Here is a 16,385-nt window from a genome sequence, read left to right as displayed (position 1 = left end):
CTTAAATATTAGGATTGTACAATAATAAACATCACTATAAGAAAAAACAGTATTCATAACACTTAAAAACTACTAACCGGGACTATTGATAGCACTTCTGAAAATGCTAACATAGCCCCTGTTATTAAAAGTCCAGTCTTTTCTATAACAGTTTTTGAATGTTATGTTCGGTGTTATCTTAAACTATTCAATAACACATTTTTAGGTGCTATAATATTGAAATAATAACATTTAGATAGAGTTTTTGGTTATAAATTTGAAGTTTAATCTTGTACTTTTTTCATAACACTTTTCAACTGTTACATTTGATTATTTTGATAACATTTTTAGTTTGTTATATTATATAAACCATAACGATTTTTTACGCTTATAATATGTTTCTAAATCATAACATATTAAGGTTTTTTATTGTGATAATGGTACATATAAGTTTTTTTTTAATTAAAATATTTTCATTATTGTATTTTGATAAAAAAAAATCAAAATTAATCATAAAATATAATTCTCAATAGATTGATAAACCATAAGTATTACATTAAACAATAACTAATTCAAACTCTGAATGTGTCTATTTCATGAGATCTTAGTTCTAACTTAAGTTTGAAAGCATAACATAATAAAGTTTTATAATCTTGAACATTTTTTACTTCAAAAATGAAAAACAAAAAATTACAAGATTCACAAAAGTAAACCATGCATGAAACTTGTTCCATCCTTCAATTCATCATCCTTTGTGCACTTGTCTTTGTTGTGAGTCCATTTGTTGTGCACTTGTCATATACCTGTTTCCCTTTCTTCCACAGGTCCATGTGTAATCCTCTTTGCAATAAAGCCAGTTGTAGTCCACAAAAGGCCTATTGCTGTCAAGCTTATGTTAAGCTCCGTCTTTAGAGCACTGTAAGCTCCAGTCACATCTACACACCTGTAATATTCGAGTGTAATAATGGAATCACACCAGCAATTACTTAAAGTAGTAATTCTAAGGCTTTTATAAAAAAAAAAAACAGAACCAAATTGCCTTGTATTAATTAAAAATGCATGAAAGTTGTAACTCTAGGTTTCTATGTTGGAAGTAATGAAATTATAAGATTTTATCAGTCAATCCAAGTATAGGTGTCAGTGTGTGCCTATGCATGTGTGTAATCGATCACTTGATATATTATGTCACTGCACAATATAGTATCTGATAAAACTGGAAGATTAGAACTTATTAAAGTGGCAGCTATAGTCATCCATGTTGCATTAATGAAATTATTAGCTCTTATTAAATATATCTGTATTATACTTTCAAAAGCATCAATCAAGCAATCAAAGACTATGTACTATTATCTGATAGAAGTGTCAAACGTAAGCATGAAAAATCATAGACAACCTATGACTTCAATACAGTAATGTGTATAAAAAGGAATAATGAAAAGGCTAATAAAAGCAGACATTACATTCTATGATACCCCTTTGGGTTTGGTTGACAAGTCCTGGAAGTGATCTGAACCTAAAACAACACATATGGATGGATCTAATGCATCTAGTGCCATCTAACACTTTCCTAAAGATCATAAATTTTCACCTAAAATATTATAGATATATATATAAAAACATATATCCTACTAAACAAACAGTAAGTTACATAATTTACCTGAGAATTTAAAGAGGAAAGAATACTGAAGTCGCTGTACTGGCCAGACGATTCCCTCAATAACTTTTTCACACCAGTAGAAACCTCCTGTCAAGATAAACTATAGAAATATGGAATAGAATATAGAAATAAGTTGAGACAACTACAGTTATATAAATATATATATATATATAGAGAGAGAGAGAGAAAGAGACCTTTTTTGAACTATGAGGCCTTGAAAGTGAGTATCAAAATCTGAAATTCCAGAGCTTAACTGGTCAGAATCTAGAGCTCCTCAAATTGTTTGACGATCTCTGGATGGTCAAACTCTGCTCCAAGTACTGCCAATGGAACCTTAACCTCTGAAAGTATTTGAATCATGGATTAATATTTTTGAGTTGAGAAAGAATGAGTCAAAGTTTAACATAAAATGCAAAAATTGGAGTTTTGGTGAAGTGAAATACACAAGAGTTTGAACTAAAAGTTATCTTATAATTTGTAGTTGTTTCAAAGTATCATATCACTATGTAGTACCTTTGATGTCATCCACAGTAACGTAAGATTGATGTAAGAGGGCAGCAGCCTTAATAGAGTCGCACTTTGCGAGTTGAATTGCAGCCTTGGCTGAGAACAGAACAAATCTTGATCAGCTTAGCGTAAGTAACAACTAGATATATGGTTTGAAGACCAGAGAAAAATCAGTCTTTACAACACAAAAGCTACAGAAATTCAAGATCGGAAAAGTATTTGATTAAATTGCAATGTAATAAATCCAATTTGTTAATAATACTCCATAACTTAACTCTTTTATTTAGGAAAGAGAGCTAAGCAAAACATCCATGTTCAGATTTTTTTTATAATCAAAGATCGAAACAGAGTGTAAGTGCCACCAGACAAACAAGACAACATATATACACAGAGGGCACTAGCACAATTTTGACTAATTATATATAAATGTATCTTGCATTATACCCAAAGCCATGTTTGTTGACAAAAAATCTTTTAGAAACATTAGTGTCATTGATCAAAGTTTTATCCACTACTAAATATGAGGTAATATATATTTTTATCTCTTTCCCTGGTATTTTCTTATCTTGGGGTGATAATATTTCTAAACTTTCTATGTAACACTACTGAGTTTTCCTCATTGTTAAATCTTCTTGAGGGGTTTCAGTTGAGAGTTAAATTAGATGGTAAAAGGGTATGGTCATTGACTCGTCACCTATTGTCTGGATTTTTAAGCCTTCTCTGGGAATTTGGAAGTCTGTGGCACTCAGTAAGGTCAAAACATATTGCTCATGTGATAAGTTTTTTTTTTTTTTTTTTGCTGGAGACTCGTGTGATAAGGTTTAAACCTGGGATAGGTTGCAAACGAAATGTCCTCTTCTGACTTTAAGTTAAAATTTCAGCATCCTATGTGAAAGGTTAATACATAGATCAATTGTTCATGCATTGTTCTATGGCTCTGAGACTTTGGTTCCAGTTAGTCAAAGGAGCTACCAGAGAAGGGTGTTGCAGGGATTCCTGGTTTTGGCCATTTACTAGGAGCTTTGTTGGAGTTGGCAAAAAGATCTTGTGTTTTTGTAGTCAAGGTTTTCTGAGAAAGAGAGAGAGAGAAAGAACATTTACAGTTGTCTCTCTGTTTTTTTTTTTAAATACCAAATGTAGTGTAATTAAAACAATTTGGTTTAAGTTTTTTTATTTTATTTTCTTGTAGCTAGGTGAAAATCCATAGTCCTCAGCCAAGTTCTTTGCCTCTTTTCTAAAAAATATTTTTAGCTCCTAATAAACATAGGTACATAAGCACGAACATGTGCACGCATATACATACATAAAAGTAACATGTAAGTTTAAGAAATTTAAACACCATAACAAAAGCTACAGATTTATCTGTGAAATAAAGATACTAAAGGTCAAATCACGAAACATTCAAATCAATCGCATACCAACATTTCGGATTGGGAAGTATAACTTTGCAAGACAAGTATCCTTCAGGCAAAGCAACTCCTCTTTGTTCAAGATATGATTCAAGAATTGAAGCTTGTTTTCTAGTCTCCACCTAAAAATAAACAATATGAAAGAAACAAGTTGAAGACCAAAATCCAGACAAAAATACTTGGAATCTGTAGATTTGGTTATGCATGCATATCCATGATATTACTTGATACGTATACATCATTTATTTCCTCATTTGAATCATTACTTTTGCTTTTGCTGTCAAATACCATGAGTATCACATAAACAACCAAGTAAAGTGAACAGCAAACTAAACTAAACCAAAGACAGCAATAAGCAAAGGCATTTGATATATAAAAGTACTGAAATTAAAAAGCTCCATTCAGAAATCAGTGATTTTTAAAGCTACTTACTGGGTTAGGAAGATGTTCTGTTTTGTTTTTGGTCTCACACGACCAGCTACCATCCGCATTGATCAACACAAATCCAACAAGATTCTTGACAGATACAACCACTGCCCCTCTGCACCAAAAACAGAAAAGTAACAACTTCGTAAGCATAAACAAAGCAAATTGAGTTGAAGTAGACATCTTTGACCCTTCTTCTATTATGTTGAGCTAGTTAACAGAGTAGTAGTATAAGGTTATATAATGAGAGTATCGTAGTTGCACTGTTGAGAACAAAAAGATGAGGTTTTTATTTATAATTTATAATTTTGGGAAAGAAATTTGCATACCCTTTGGTGAGGAGAACCCGATCAATGTTCTGTCGAGTGCCGGTGTCAGCATCGGGAATCCGAAGGCCGACATGGGCCTTCCCACCATAAAGCTTTTCAAGTCTGCAAACAAAAACCCAGAAACAGCAAATTGAAAAGGAAGGGAATTGGTGTTCGAATTGTTGTATATATATACATACATATATATATATATATATTTACAGAGAGAGAAAGAGAAGTACCGATCGGCGACAAAGAAGAGGGCATTGGAATCGGAGGTCTCGACCTATCGTCATCGTAGAAGAAGCGCTTGAAGACTTTGTAAAGGATGAGACCGCACAGTATCTTGCTGAGAGAGAAAGATAGAGCATGGGAGAGAAACAGAGGAGGCGTAGGGTTATTAGGGATTCTTTTGCTTTGCCTTTCATTTGGCGCCTAAGTGTATAATTTACCGCCTAATAAATTTTTTAGTCGTGTCAAACAATAGCGTTTTTTAAAATATGTTATATTTTAATGTAATATATGGGCATAATTGTTGTAGTGAATGATCTATAATGATTAACCAAGTCAATTACAGAGGTAGAACACCAAAAAACTAACACCTATGAAGATAAACCAATAAATTTTCCCACAAACATATTCAATTCTCACCTTGTTTATCAAGGCACGAGCATCAGCTTTGAGCCCAGCACAGGCCAATGCAATGTGATCATCCAAATTCACAATCTTCCTCACCGTTCTACACAAAAACAACCAATAAGAGAAGATAATCTTCTTTTCATCAACATAAAATGATTCCAACACATGAGCATTGCCAACTCCCGGTTCTTATTTAACATAGACTCTAACTAGTTCAATCTCCATTTCTTATAAAACTACACAATCTAAAATAATCCAAATTTCAAGGCTCATGCCTCATGGGGTAAGGGATATAGCTAAATCTCTCTCTATTTCCTCTATCCCCAAAAACTAAACATAAATTCATACACCTGTTGGGCTTAATTGAGTATCAAAGTTCAGTAAGATTATGCAAAAAAGAGCCAATTCCAAGATCAAATCAAACCCAATGAATTTCAATTTCCAGCAAAAGTACATTTAAAAAAAACACTACATTTCCTTTCTTTCTTACTCCAAATAAATCCCCTAAAATCATAATTTCACAAAAACTAGATCAACCCAAACCCCCATAAAATGCAAACCGTTTCGGCCTCATTAGACTTTACAAACATCTAAACATAAAACCCTAGTTCAAGTTCAAAATCTCACTCCACTCAAATAAAAAAAAACGAGAAAATACCAAAAGAAAACTCAGTTTGTATTTAGTTAAGTGTGCTCTGTAGAAGTGTTTTTTGAACAAACATAAATAAAACCCAACAATGAGAGAAGATAATGAATATGGAAATGTCTTGCTATATAAAAATGAGATACATATATTTTATATCCATAGATTTTATACGTTTGAAGAGATTTTACAATTACTTGCATGATAATTTGTTCACATCAGAGACCAAGTCTTGCTCACATTTGAAGATTGAGTGAACTTGAGCAAAAGCTTTCTTTTGATTTACATAATGGAAAAACTATACCAAATGCCCTTTTGTGCTATCACCTAGTCCATGAAGCTTTAATCTCTAACTAAACATATTATAAAAATAATAATAATAAATAAAAGTAAAATCCAACTTTAAGATCAAACTTGCCCAATAAGAATTTTCTCTAGTAATAATGGTGCCTATATCTCCAACTTAGACACAGAGTTCTCTGATATGACATGAACATTAACAGAATCAGAAGAAAGGGCAATTAAGTATTAACAAGTAAAACATTTAATTAAAAAGAAAGCCAAAAAATAAATTCATATAAGATAGCATCTTCTTTTCAATAAATAATAAGCAAAACATGCTGGTACTGGAAAACAGATTCAGACTTTAGACACTCAGAAATTTGTATCTGAGAAATACCAAATTAAACAAGGATATCAACATTTATGTCCAGTACAGAACTCAGTTAATTGGCATCATCTGGTTTGGGACAAACTGACTATAACAAGACATAGATTTCTGGTTTGATAGATTTCTGGTTTGGTAGATTTCTGGTTTGGTATGTCACCAATTTTTTTAACGAATAAATTAATAATGTTAACATGGGTGTGCATACAAAAATAAACATAATCAGATGACAATATATCTTCTTATACAGATTTTCTAGCCACTTTACATTGAGAACGAATTCAAGGGAGTGTAAGCATAATGAAATACCCATGAGCAACCTCAATATTCAAATCCCAAACCCCAAATCATATCTGACTTTCACATAGATTATTTTTAATAGTTACATTATGAAGGTAAACCATGAATTAAAGTTAAAATGACGTTCAGAAAACGTAATAATGAAAGAAAGAAAAGTTCCGCCAGTAGAGAAGATAATTGAGTTTATCTCTCTCTCTCTCTCTATATATATATATATATATATACACACACACACATATATATATATATATAAATAAATAATCATGTTTAAAGTAGTGAAGTTATTTGAACATTAATAAAATGCAAATGCAAAGAATTACCAGTTGTATATATCTGTCACATCTCCATATTCTGCAGCATTCCATACAAAATGTAAACCAGCAAAAAATTAGTCAATGTTAACACAAAGTGAGATTATTTCACAATTTATTTATACAATGGCAAAATCAATGCACCTTCGATTTGTCGTTTAATAAAAGCTGCTCAAAGTTCAACGAACAAAGGATCAGAAGGAGCAAGAAGGTAAGTACAACACCATCGCTTATCGCCATTTACAGTGTTCCTAATGAGAACAAGAGATAAAATTCTTAGCATTGCTTTGCTTTGACACAAAACACATGAAAAAAGAAAAAGGTTCAAATAAGACATATCTAATGCATTGCATGAAGTTACAAGCTAGCATTATGAGAACATATGGAATCAATGACATGATTGCTCATTATTTATGGAAAAAGAACTGTAAAATACCAATCCCCAAGTCTAGTAATGTTAGCTGAAGGACATATCTTCTGTAATGTTGCTGGAACATTTCCAGAGAATGATGGCAGAACTGAAAAAGATGAAGAGATCAAATGAATCAAGCCATGTCATCATAGTGAAAATTTGACCGGAACCTTCTTAATATTATAGAAATATATAAAGTAAAACTTCTATAAACATAGCATAATAGCCATTACAGAACTCAGCATCACCTGGAGTCATGCCTAGCTCTAGCATCCGGGAAAGTATTTGTTTCTGCTGTGGGATAAGGCAGCCAAGTTCTACCTAGAAATTACCAAGGATATAGAGGAACCGGTGTAAGAATTGATTCGGCAGAAATTTTTTGACATAAATTAATAGCCACTTATCATACCATGAAAACTTTTTGCCAAATGGCTTCTTGACCTATAAATGCTAAAGGCAGATTAATCCCCTGAAGAGCCATCCAATCTATTTCTTTCTCCCATCTTTCCCAATCCCACCAAACAAAGGAATCTGTAAAAGAAATATTACAACTTATAAAAATTATAGAAGAATCAAAAGAAGTGATAATGTGAAGTAATTCATATCAACCAAAGTTGAGAGCAACAACATTTTCATGCCAAGCTTTTGCAAGTGCACAATGAGTGGACTTTTCTCACTTCATAAGAACCTTGTCATCTTATGATAGACACGGAAACAACTTGAATCTACAAACCCCAAATCGTATCTGATTTTGGGATGTAGAATTTGGATTAGACTACGAAAGTATTGTAACACCCTGTAAATAATTAAAAAATAATGTACAAACTTGCAAAACAACCAATTTTCCCAAGAATTTTCTTGAGAAACAAAAGGAAATACAGAGATGGAAGATTGAGACCTGATGGAAGATAGACCAGTCGAGCCATGTCGTAGACCCACCGCCGCAAGCACCGTCGCACCCACGAGCGAGCCACGCCATAGACCCACAAGTCGAGCCTCCCTGTCATACGACCCAAGCCACGACCCCCATCACCTTGTTACACACCTGCAACAAACAGAGAGAAGGAAAGAAGGATTGAACGAGAGAGTAGCTAAGAGAGAAAGATAGAACGAGAGAGAGTTACTGAGTGTGAGAGAGGAGGCGTAAAGGGTTATTAGGATTCAACCTTAGAGATTAGGGTAAGGGATGAGTTGGAGATTAGAGAGAGTTACTGAGTTGGAGATTAGGAAGCTCCACTCTGGAGTGTGACTTTGTGAGGCGGAGAAAGAGCTCCACTCTGGAGCGTGTCTTCGTGAGGCTGAGAGACGGAGACTTCGTGAAAGACGGAGACGGAGACTTCGTGAGAGATGGAGGCTGAGAGAAATTTTTTGGGATTAAAATTTGGGACTCAAAAAAAAAAATTCATTAGGCGCCTGAGTTTTATTCATATGGCGCCAAAATAAATATTTCGTGTGTTTTTAATCACCCCATTATTAATAACACTTCTAAATATATGCTATTTTTTAATGTAATATATACTAAAAATTGTTGTAGTGCATGTTCACACGTAATTGATTATCCCAGATGATTCATCAAATCTTCGAGATCAGTAATTGGCATTGAGTTTGCCGAGACCATGAGTCATTCACGAGATCGCCGCCCAGCTTCGCTTATGCTCGGAACAAGTAGATGTGGACGATGTTGTTACATTCGAACTATCTTGCTTGAATGCAATCAGTGAAAAATATATTCAAGTGTTGTATCATGCCATTGTGAGCTCAGAGAATATTTGAGACTACACATCCTCGAGGTCGTTCAAAGAGTTCCGATGGTTGGATCATATGATGACCGCATATGTTTTGAGCTCACACCTGACGAGCTCAGTTTTCGGGGTCATAACTTCTTATCTCAAAATCTGGGTGTAGCATTTTGCCCTCTCAAAAGTATCAGTTCGAATCCCATGAGAGGGAGACTTTTGAACTGCCCTTCTTGGAAATTGTACTGTCAATTGCACTCGAACGTGGACATGCATCAAGCAGGTATTGGATGATCAGAGTACTCGAGTATGTTTGCACCATGCCCACGTCTTCTCATCTACCACCTTTTTGCCGCTGTTGCCACGCCTATACCCGTTCGTTCGATTAGATACCAAACTCATCCAACGGTCCAGATTAATTCATCGTTTGACCTTCCTTTGTGGTCTATAAATATGCTTTTTGAGTAACCGCCAACTTTTCCCTGAAAATCCAGGATTCTCAAATATAAATCCACTTTTCCCCCTTTTCGTGGAATACACGATCCGAGCCTGATCTTGTTCTTTTGATCGAGCTTGTTCCATAGTCTCGAGCATTCGAGCTCAGACCGTCTAGATTTTTATTCTTAATCTCTTGTTTTTCTGGCCCTCACCCTTTTTCTTTCTTGCTAGATGTCGCAGAATTTGGAAAAGCGGTGGGGGTCAATACTTGCAATTCCTTACTCACTGACAACTCCGAGCCCGGAGTCACCCTTTACTCGAAACCAACGCCTGATTCGGGAGCATGAATTGAAGTGTGAGCAAGAGGATACTCGAGTTCATTTTCGACGCCGGATCGATGAGGTCAAAGAGAAAAAGAGGAAAAACTTAGGGTCACGATCTATCCAGACCCGGACCCCGAGCCTAGACCAATCCCTCTCGACCCTACTCTTAAGGTGACGGTCGCGTTCAAATCGGGCGATCTCAAATTTTCATTGATGGAAGAATCATCAAATCGCCCTTCCACCTCACAGCTAACCGTCATTCCCAACTCGAGGGGAGAATTTTTTGAGGCCGAACATTATTGGAGAATGGTCTCCTCATTTGGGCAGATAAAAAACATCCTAGCTCGCCATGGCCTAGGATTATCAGGCTCGCTAAGTTGTCGAGCTCCGAGCTCCATCGAGCATAGCTGTTGTGCCCCAGGAGATTATAATCCCGACAATAAGCTAAAGCTCGCGACTTGGAGCCATGAGCATATGAGGGCAGGGTCCTTATTGCCTTTGAAGTCCTTTTTTAAGGACTTTCTGGATTTTGTTGGGCTCGCGCCCTTTCAACTCCAGACCAACTCATACAGGGTCTTGTCAGCCCTGAGGTTGCTTTACCACGAGCTAAAGTGGGAAGGACCTTCATCAAAAGAGATTTTGTATCTATTTTGCTTTAAAAGCAACCCTTCCCGAGCTCGAGGAGGAGATGGCTTCAACTACGTCTCGAGCTATCCCAGGGAGAAGAAGATCTTCGAGGACCTGCCAAACCATCCTTCTAACTTCAAGCTGGCTTTCTTTTGGACGGATGGCCTAGCTCCCTCCAGATATTATTCGTTCAGACGAATTCGTAAGTATATGATTATTTTCCCCTCATGCTTGATTTTTGTTTAAGCTCGAACCACTCATAATATACTCAATTCTTTAGCCAACTATCACTGCCCTACTCCCACGGACGAGATGAAGGAGCACAAGAAAACATTGGTTCAACTCCCTTATGGTAGACGCTCTCTATCTTATCTTCTTCATGAAGATAAGCTTCGTGCCTGTGGTCTCTTGGAGAAGGATCAATCCACAGACGACAGGGCCTACAAGAAGTACACCAAGTGGGAGTTTGTGCCTCTTCCAACTGACAGCCTCCCCCCGAGGCGAAGCTCTAAATCACGATCCCCAGCTCGCCGCCCTAGGCCTCGAGCTCAAGTGAAAGAGGTACGGTCATTGTAACGCCCCAACTCCTGGGACCGTTACGGTGTGCCTTGTAAACAGTGCTAAACTCGCTAATCGAGTCATTTGGCCAAAATCGTGATCTAAGTATGATTAGCGGTTTAGGGATTAAACATTTTGGTTAAGATATAACGTTTCACTAGAACGTTTAACATATACATTAGGATCCCGAAAATACAATTCAGAGTTTATTACAGAAAATATTTACAACAGGCCATTCTAAGCGGCAAAACAGGGTTCAACCCTAGTTCCACTTTAAACCTCGGCCGTGGTGGTCGAGCAGCTGCATATGTACACGTCATCACCTAAGCTCTCCAACTCAAGGGTGGTCCAGCTTCCTCTTGCCTTTACCTGCACCACATAGCACCCGTGAGCCGAAGCCCAGCAAGAAAACATAACACTTTTCATAAACATTATCAAATGATTATCATTATAATCACACTGAATATAAAGCTTTCAAACCAATGGGTGCACATCACATGATTCTAGCGGGAGAGTGGCTGTTAAATAAGCCACTAGCCTCCAAGCTCTCTTTTCTAGCGGGAGAGTGGTTGATAGGTAAGCCACTAGCTTCCAGGCTCCGTTTTCTAGCGAGAGAGTGGCTGATAGGTAAGCCACTAGCCTTCAAGCTCTGTTTTGTAGCGAGAGAGTGACTGTTAGGTAAGCCACCAGCCTCCAAGCACTGTTTTGTTCATCAACCCTCAGGGTCGGTCAGACATTAATGTTCCTTGAGTCATTCAATGCTAGTAGTCGATTAGATCTAATCTCTGTTGGCTTGCGTGATTCACGCTAAGGCCGTTCTGACAAGTAAGTCAGCGCTTCCTGACCTGTGTCCAGTATCACTGCCGAACCTGACAAGTAAGTCACAGCTTCACAGCTGATACTAACACTTTTGTCGATCTGACTAGTTAGTCAGTACCATACACAAGTAAGCAATGCTATCAATATGTATCATATGCCAGTTATCCAAGAATAGGGCATTCAGCATGCTTACTAAACAGTTTCTAACATAATCATGATCAAGCACAAATTCAGAGACTCAAGCTCTGACCAATCTCATATTCATCGTTCATGGCATGCCCTATCACATGTTTCTCGTGCATTATATGCATCACACTTAATCATCTAGCATGCCTCAACAACAGTCATGCAAATGGGCAAGATTGCCAAGCATTCATTATGCTAACATTGTTTACATTTAAACATCCAACATGCATCAATCATAGCCATGCATGTCATACTCAATAGCCAACAAACACGCATCATAATAGCCATGCATGTCATGCTCACTAATCAACCAACATGCATCCATAATAACCATGCATGTCACATATACACAGGGTGCAGTTTTCTTACCTTGGGTCCGAGCGTGAATTAATAAAAGAAACGACCTTTGAGAACGATCAGCTTTTAGTCCTTTAGCGGTCACCTAGTCATAACCAAACATATGGGATACCATTAATAAAATGAATAATAAAATGTTCCCAAACCAAAACCTAACCTCCGGGACCTCAAATACCACTCAACCAGGTAGTAGGTTCAACCCCGAGGCCTAAGGCTTGAATCCCCAAGCTAAAAACCCCATTCTGGAAAAAATGACCTTAAGGGCCGCAGCCCTACATGGAACATGCCGCGGCGCGCCCCCCAGACAGAGCCTCCACCACCTTCCTCAAGCTAGGGCCGCGGCCCAACTTCGCACCAGCCATTTTTCTTCGTTTTTCCACTTCTAAAACCTTCCAAAAACCCATCTAAACATCTCCAAATCACCAAACCAAAGTTACCAAACTTCCCAATGGTCCTTAACCACCAAAACCTGAAGCTCAAACCAACCAAAAACTCAACAATTCACAAAGTCCAATTCAAAGCTTAAAAACTTAACTCAAAAACAGAGCACACCATTAAATTTATAACTGGAACTCACCTCAAACACGGTTTTGAATCCCCTTTAATGGCTGTGACAAGTTCCCTAGCTTCCCCCTTTGATCTCCATGCTTAACTCCTCAAGGTGGCTCTCAAAATTCAAAGAGAAGGGTGAAGGAAGACTTGAACGGGGAGGAAGGGAGAAGGATGAAGATAAACTCTGTTTCTGTTCTGTTTTCCACAGCCTTCCTATGTTATATATATCCAAAACCCAAAATGACCAAAATACCCTTAAGCCAACAAAAGCCTCTAAACCATTTCAAGGGTAAAATTGGTACTTTCCTCCTATCCCATTAATCATAATTAACGCTTCCCGATTCCCACTAATCTCCATATTCTCAAATACCAGTAAATCACATCCCATTACCCTTTAATTCCCGGTAATGCTCTAATCATTGATATCACCCCGAGACTCACCCCGAGCCCCGAACTTAAGCCCGTTATGACTAGACCGAACACTTACATCTCATGATCGTCTCATGTCGAAAAACTCGAACCAATCCACATACAATGTGGTAAAATTATAATTAATCTCAACCATGCACCCAAAATATACAATTACGCCCACAGTGGCAAAATTACCAAAATGCCCTTGCATTTAAAATATAAGCCCATATGCATGCATTCACCATCATATAATAATATAATTCACATAAACATGCATATAACCATTAAATATCATAATAAATCAATTATGGCCCTCCCGCCTCCTAATCAAGGACCAAAACCTTATTAGGAAATTTGGGGCATTACAACTATCCCCTCCTTACAGAAATTTCGTCCTCGAAATTTATCTGAACAGCCCGGAACAAGAATTCCACACAACCAATTCCAGTTTCCCAGGTCATTCTCTCGACCTCACCGTTTCCGCAACATACCTTAAATCAGGGTATACTTTGTTCCTCAATTATGTGACGCCCCACGTCACTATGGCTGCTTTCTGGAATGACGACTGGCCCTACAAACCAAGACAAGTCTTTCCAGCGTGCTTTGTCCTCACTTGCACATTTCTTGGGAAAACTTCCCAGGAGGTCACCCATCCCTAGATTACTCCAGGCCAAGCACGCTTAACCATGGAGTTCTCAAGTGATGGGCTACCGAAAAGAAGATGCACCTTCTTGATATAGGTAGTACCCATCAATCCATTTAAGCCCTCTTCAACTGTGTAGTCCCATACCTACACAGTCTTAGAATCATTACACTTGACCTTCCCCAGGCAGTGTGGGATTGCACAGCGTACCTGGTCTTTCCCCTTACGGATCACAGGATTCTGACTGTCACAACAAACTAACAACCAAAACAGAGCATATATAAAAACCAGTGGCTAAAAGCTTACCTTAAGTTCAGGTTCGGCAGTGATACTGGACACAAGTCAGGAAGCGCTGACTTACTTGTCAGAACGGCCTTAGCGTGAATCACGCAAGCCAACAGAGATTAGATCTAATCGACTACTAGCATTGAATGACTTAAGGAGCATTAATGCCTGACCGACCCTGAGGGTCGATGAACAAAACAGAGCTTGGAGGCTGGTGGCTTACCTAACAGCCACTCTCCCGCTACAAAACAGAGCTTGAAGGCTAGTGGCTTACCTATCAGCCACTCTCTCGCTAGAAAACAGAGCCTGGAGGCTGGTGGCTTACCTATTAGCCACTCTCCCGCTAGAAAAGAAAGCTTGGAGGCTAGTGGCTTATGTAACAGCCACTCTCCCGCTAGAATCATGTGATGTGCACCCATTGGTTTGAAAGCTTTATGTTCAGTGTGATTATAATGATAATCATTTGATAATGTTTATGAAAAGTGTTATGTTTTCTTGCTGGGCTTCGGCTCATGGGTGCTATGTGGTGCAGGTAAAGGCAAGAGGAAGCTGGACCACCCTTGAGTTGGAGAGCTTAGGTGATGACGTGTACATATGCAGCTGCTCGACCGCCACGGCCGAGGTTTAAAGTGGAACTAGGGTTGAACCCTGTTTTGCCGCTTAGAACGGCTTGTAGCAAATATTTTCTGTAATAAACTCTTAAATTTATATTTTTGGGATCCCAATATATATACTAAACATTCTAGTGAAACGTTACACCTTAACCAAAATGTTTAATCCCTAAACTGCTAATCATACTTAGATCACGATTTTGGCCAAATGACTTGATTAGCGAGTTTAGCACTATTTACAAGGCACACCGTAACGGTCCCAGGAGTTGGGGCGTTACAACTTGGTAAATTTGATGAGTTGGCCAAGTTTTCCTTAGACATGGTTCCCACAGATATGGTTCGGAAGGAAAGATTTATTCAGAGGTTGAATCCTGGAATAGCTCAGGGCATTAGAGTTGCCCCAGTGCATGAAGTCTCTACCTATTCTCAAGTGGTAGAGAAGGCTCTTGTTGTTGAGAGCATTAGAGATGAGGAAAAGAGTGCCATGAGGCATGGAGCTCAGATAGTGGTACCTCCACTTAGTGGAGCAAGCAAGAAGAAAAGCTGGAAGACTGATATAGTATGCAACCGGTGCAAGAGGCGTCATCTGGGAGAATGTCGAGCAAGGTCATGTTTTGCTTGTGGTATGGTTGGGCATATCGTGAAGAGGTGCCCTGTGTTAAGGGATGAGCAAAGGGGGATAGACAGCTCGACTCCAGCTCGAGTGTTTACTCCAGAGCAGATAGAGTCTGGGACTGAGACTAGCTCCTCAGGAGTGGCAGGTCAGTTTTCTAGTTCTGAGGTGTGAATTATGCTGTTTGGCTTTGGCGCCATGTTAATCTTTTGTTGGTATGTATATAGATAAGGGTATATAGATGGTGTATATTGATCGCATGGTTATGTTGTGATGGGAAAAGTAATGCGGTATTGGCAACTCAAGAGATAAGTTGGGTTATGGAAAGGACTTATCGTTGGTCTCATGAGTTAGTTATGACTGACTATGGTTGATCCAAGGTATGGATCGGTTACATAATTGTGGAACAATTTTAAATGGTAATGAAAGTGTAGCAATTCTTAAGCTTGTGAGCGGGAAGTCTTGTGACAATTGGCACTGTGCATGGATTTGATATGTTAATGATACCGGATGTGAGAGCTGGAGTTTGTGCAGGGAAGTGCATGGAACTCTTGGCCAGTGTGGTGGATACCACTTAGATTGCATTAGTGAGATCAGGACAGACTGGACTAGTGTGTGAGTTCTGAATGTGTTCCCAGGTGGTCTGCCAGGGCTCTTTTTTATGAAAAGGGACTAGAATGGTGTTTGATTTAGTGCCAGAAAGGGAATCAGATGTAAATACAGTTTTGAGTGGCTCAGTGGGGGTTGTAAGAATTAAAGAGTTAGTTGCTGAGTAAGATGGAATCCTTTAGGGTGGATCTTGGATCTGGTTAGGACCAGTTAGAGATCAGAGTGAGAAAATTATGTAAGGGATTGAACTGGTATGAGATTAGAGTATTGTGAGTGCTGAGCATACTTTGAGAATTGGGTTGATATTAAGTGTTTGTGAATTAGATGAGTAGAGCATTCAAGGATTTGTTTGAAATGGG

General features: G+C 38.1%; 3 long non-coding RNA genes across 3 annotated transcripts; all 3 read right to left on the bottom strand.

Annotated features, from left to right (window-relative positions):
- Positions 1–485: 485 nt before the first annotated feature.
- LOC133834001 (uncharacterized) lies at positions 486–1,725 on the bottom strand. Its single transcript, XR_009893263.1, has 2 exons — positions 1,637–1,725; positions 486–922 (listed from the first exon to the last, which is right to left on the bottom strand). It is a non-coding gene; the product is annotated as an uncharacterized LOC133834001 (long non-coding RNA).
- A 2,257-nt stretch (positions 1,726–3,982) lies between these two features.
- On the bottom strand, positions 3,983–4,469 carry LOC133834000 (uncharacterized). The gene is made up of 2 exons (XR_009893262.1): positions 4,308–4,469; positions 3,983–4,093 (listed from the first exon to the last, which is right to left on the bottom strand). It is a non-coding gene; the product is annotated as an uncharacterized LOC133834000 (long non-coding RNA).
- Positions 4,470–6,802: 2,333 nt separating this feature from the next.
- Positions 6,803–7,553, bottom strand: LOC133833999 (uncharacterized). Its single transcript, XR_009893261.1, has 4 exons — positions 7,507–7,553; positions 7,283–7,364; positions 6,991–7,097; positions 6,803–6,886 (listed from the first exon to the last, which is right to left on the bottom strand). It is a non-coding gene; the product is annotated as an uncharacterized LOC133833999 (long non-coding RNA).
- Between the last annotated feature and the right edge of the window lie 8,832 nt (positions 7,554–16,385).

This window comes from Humulus lupulus, chromosome 5 (genome assembly GCF_963169125.1).
Source record: "Humulus lupulus chromosome 5, drHumLupu1.1, whole genome shotgun sequence".
In the NCBI taxonomy this organism is placed as follows: Eukaryota; Viridiplantae; Streptophyta; class Magnoliopsida; order Rosales; family Cannabaceae; genus Humulus; species Humulus lupulus.
Note: the sequence above shows the minus strand (reverse complement) of the source record. Positions and strands in the feature narration are given on the sequence as shown.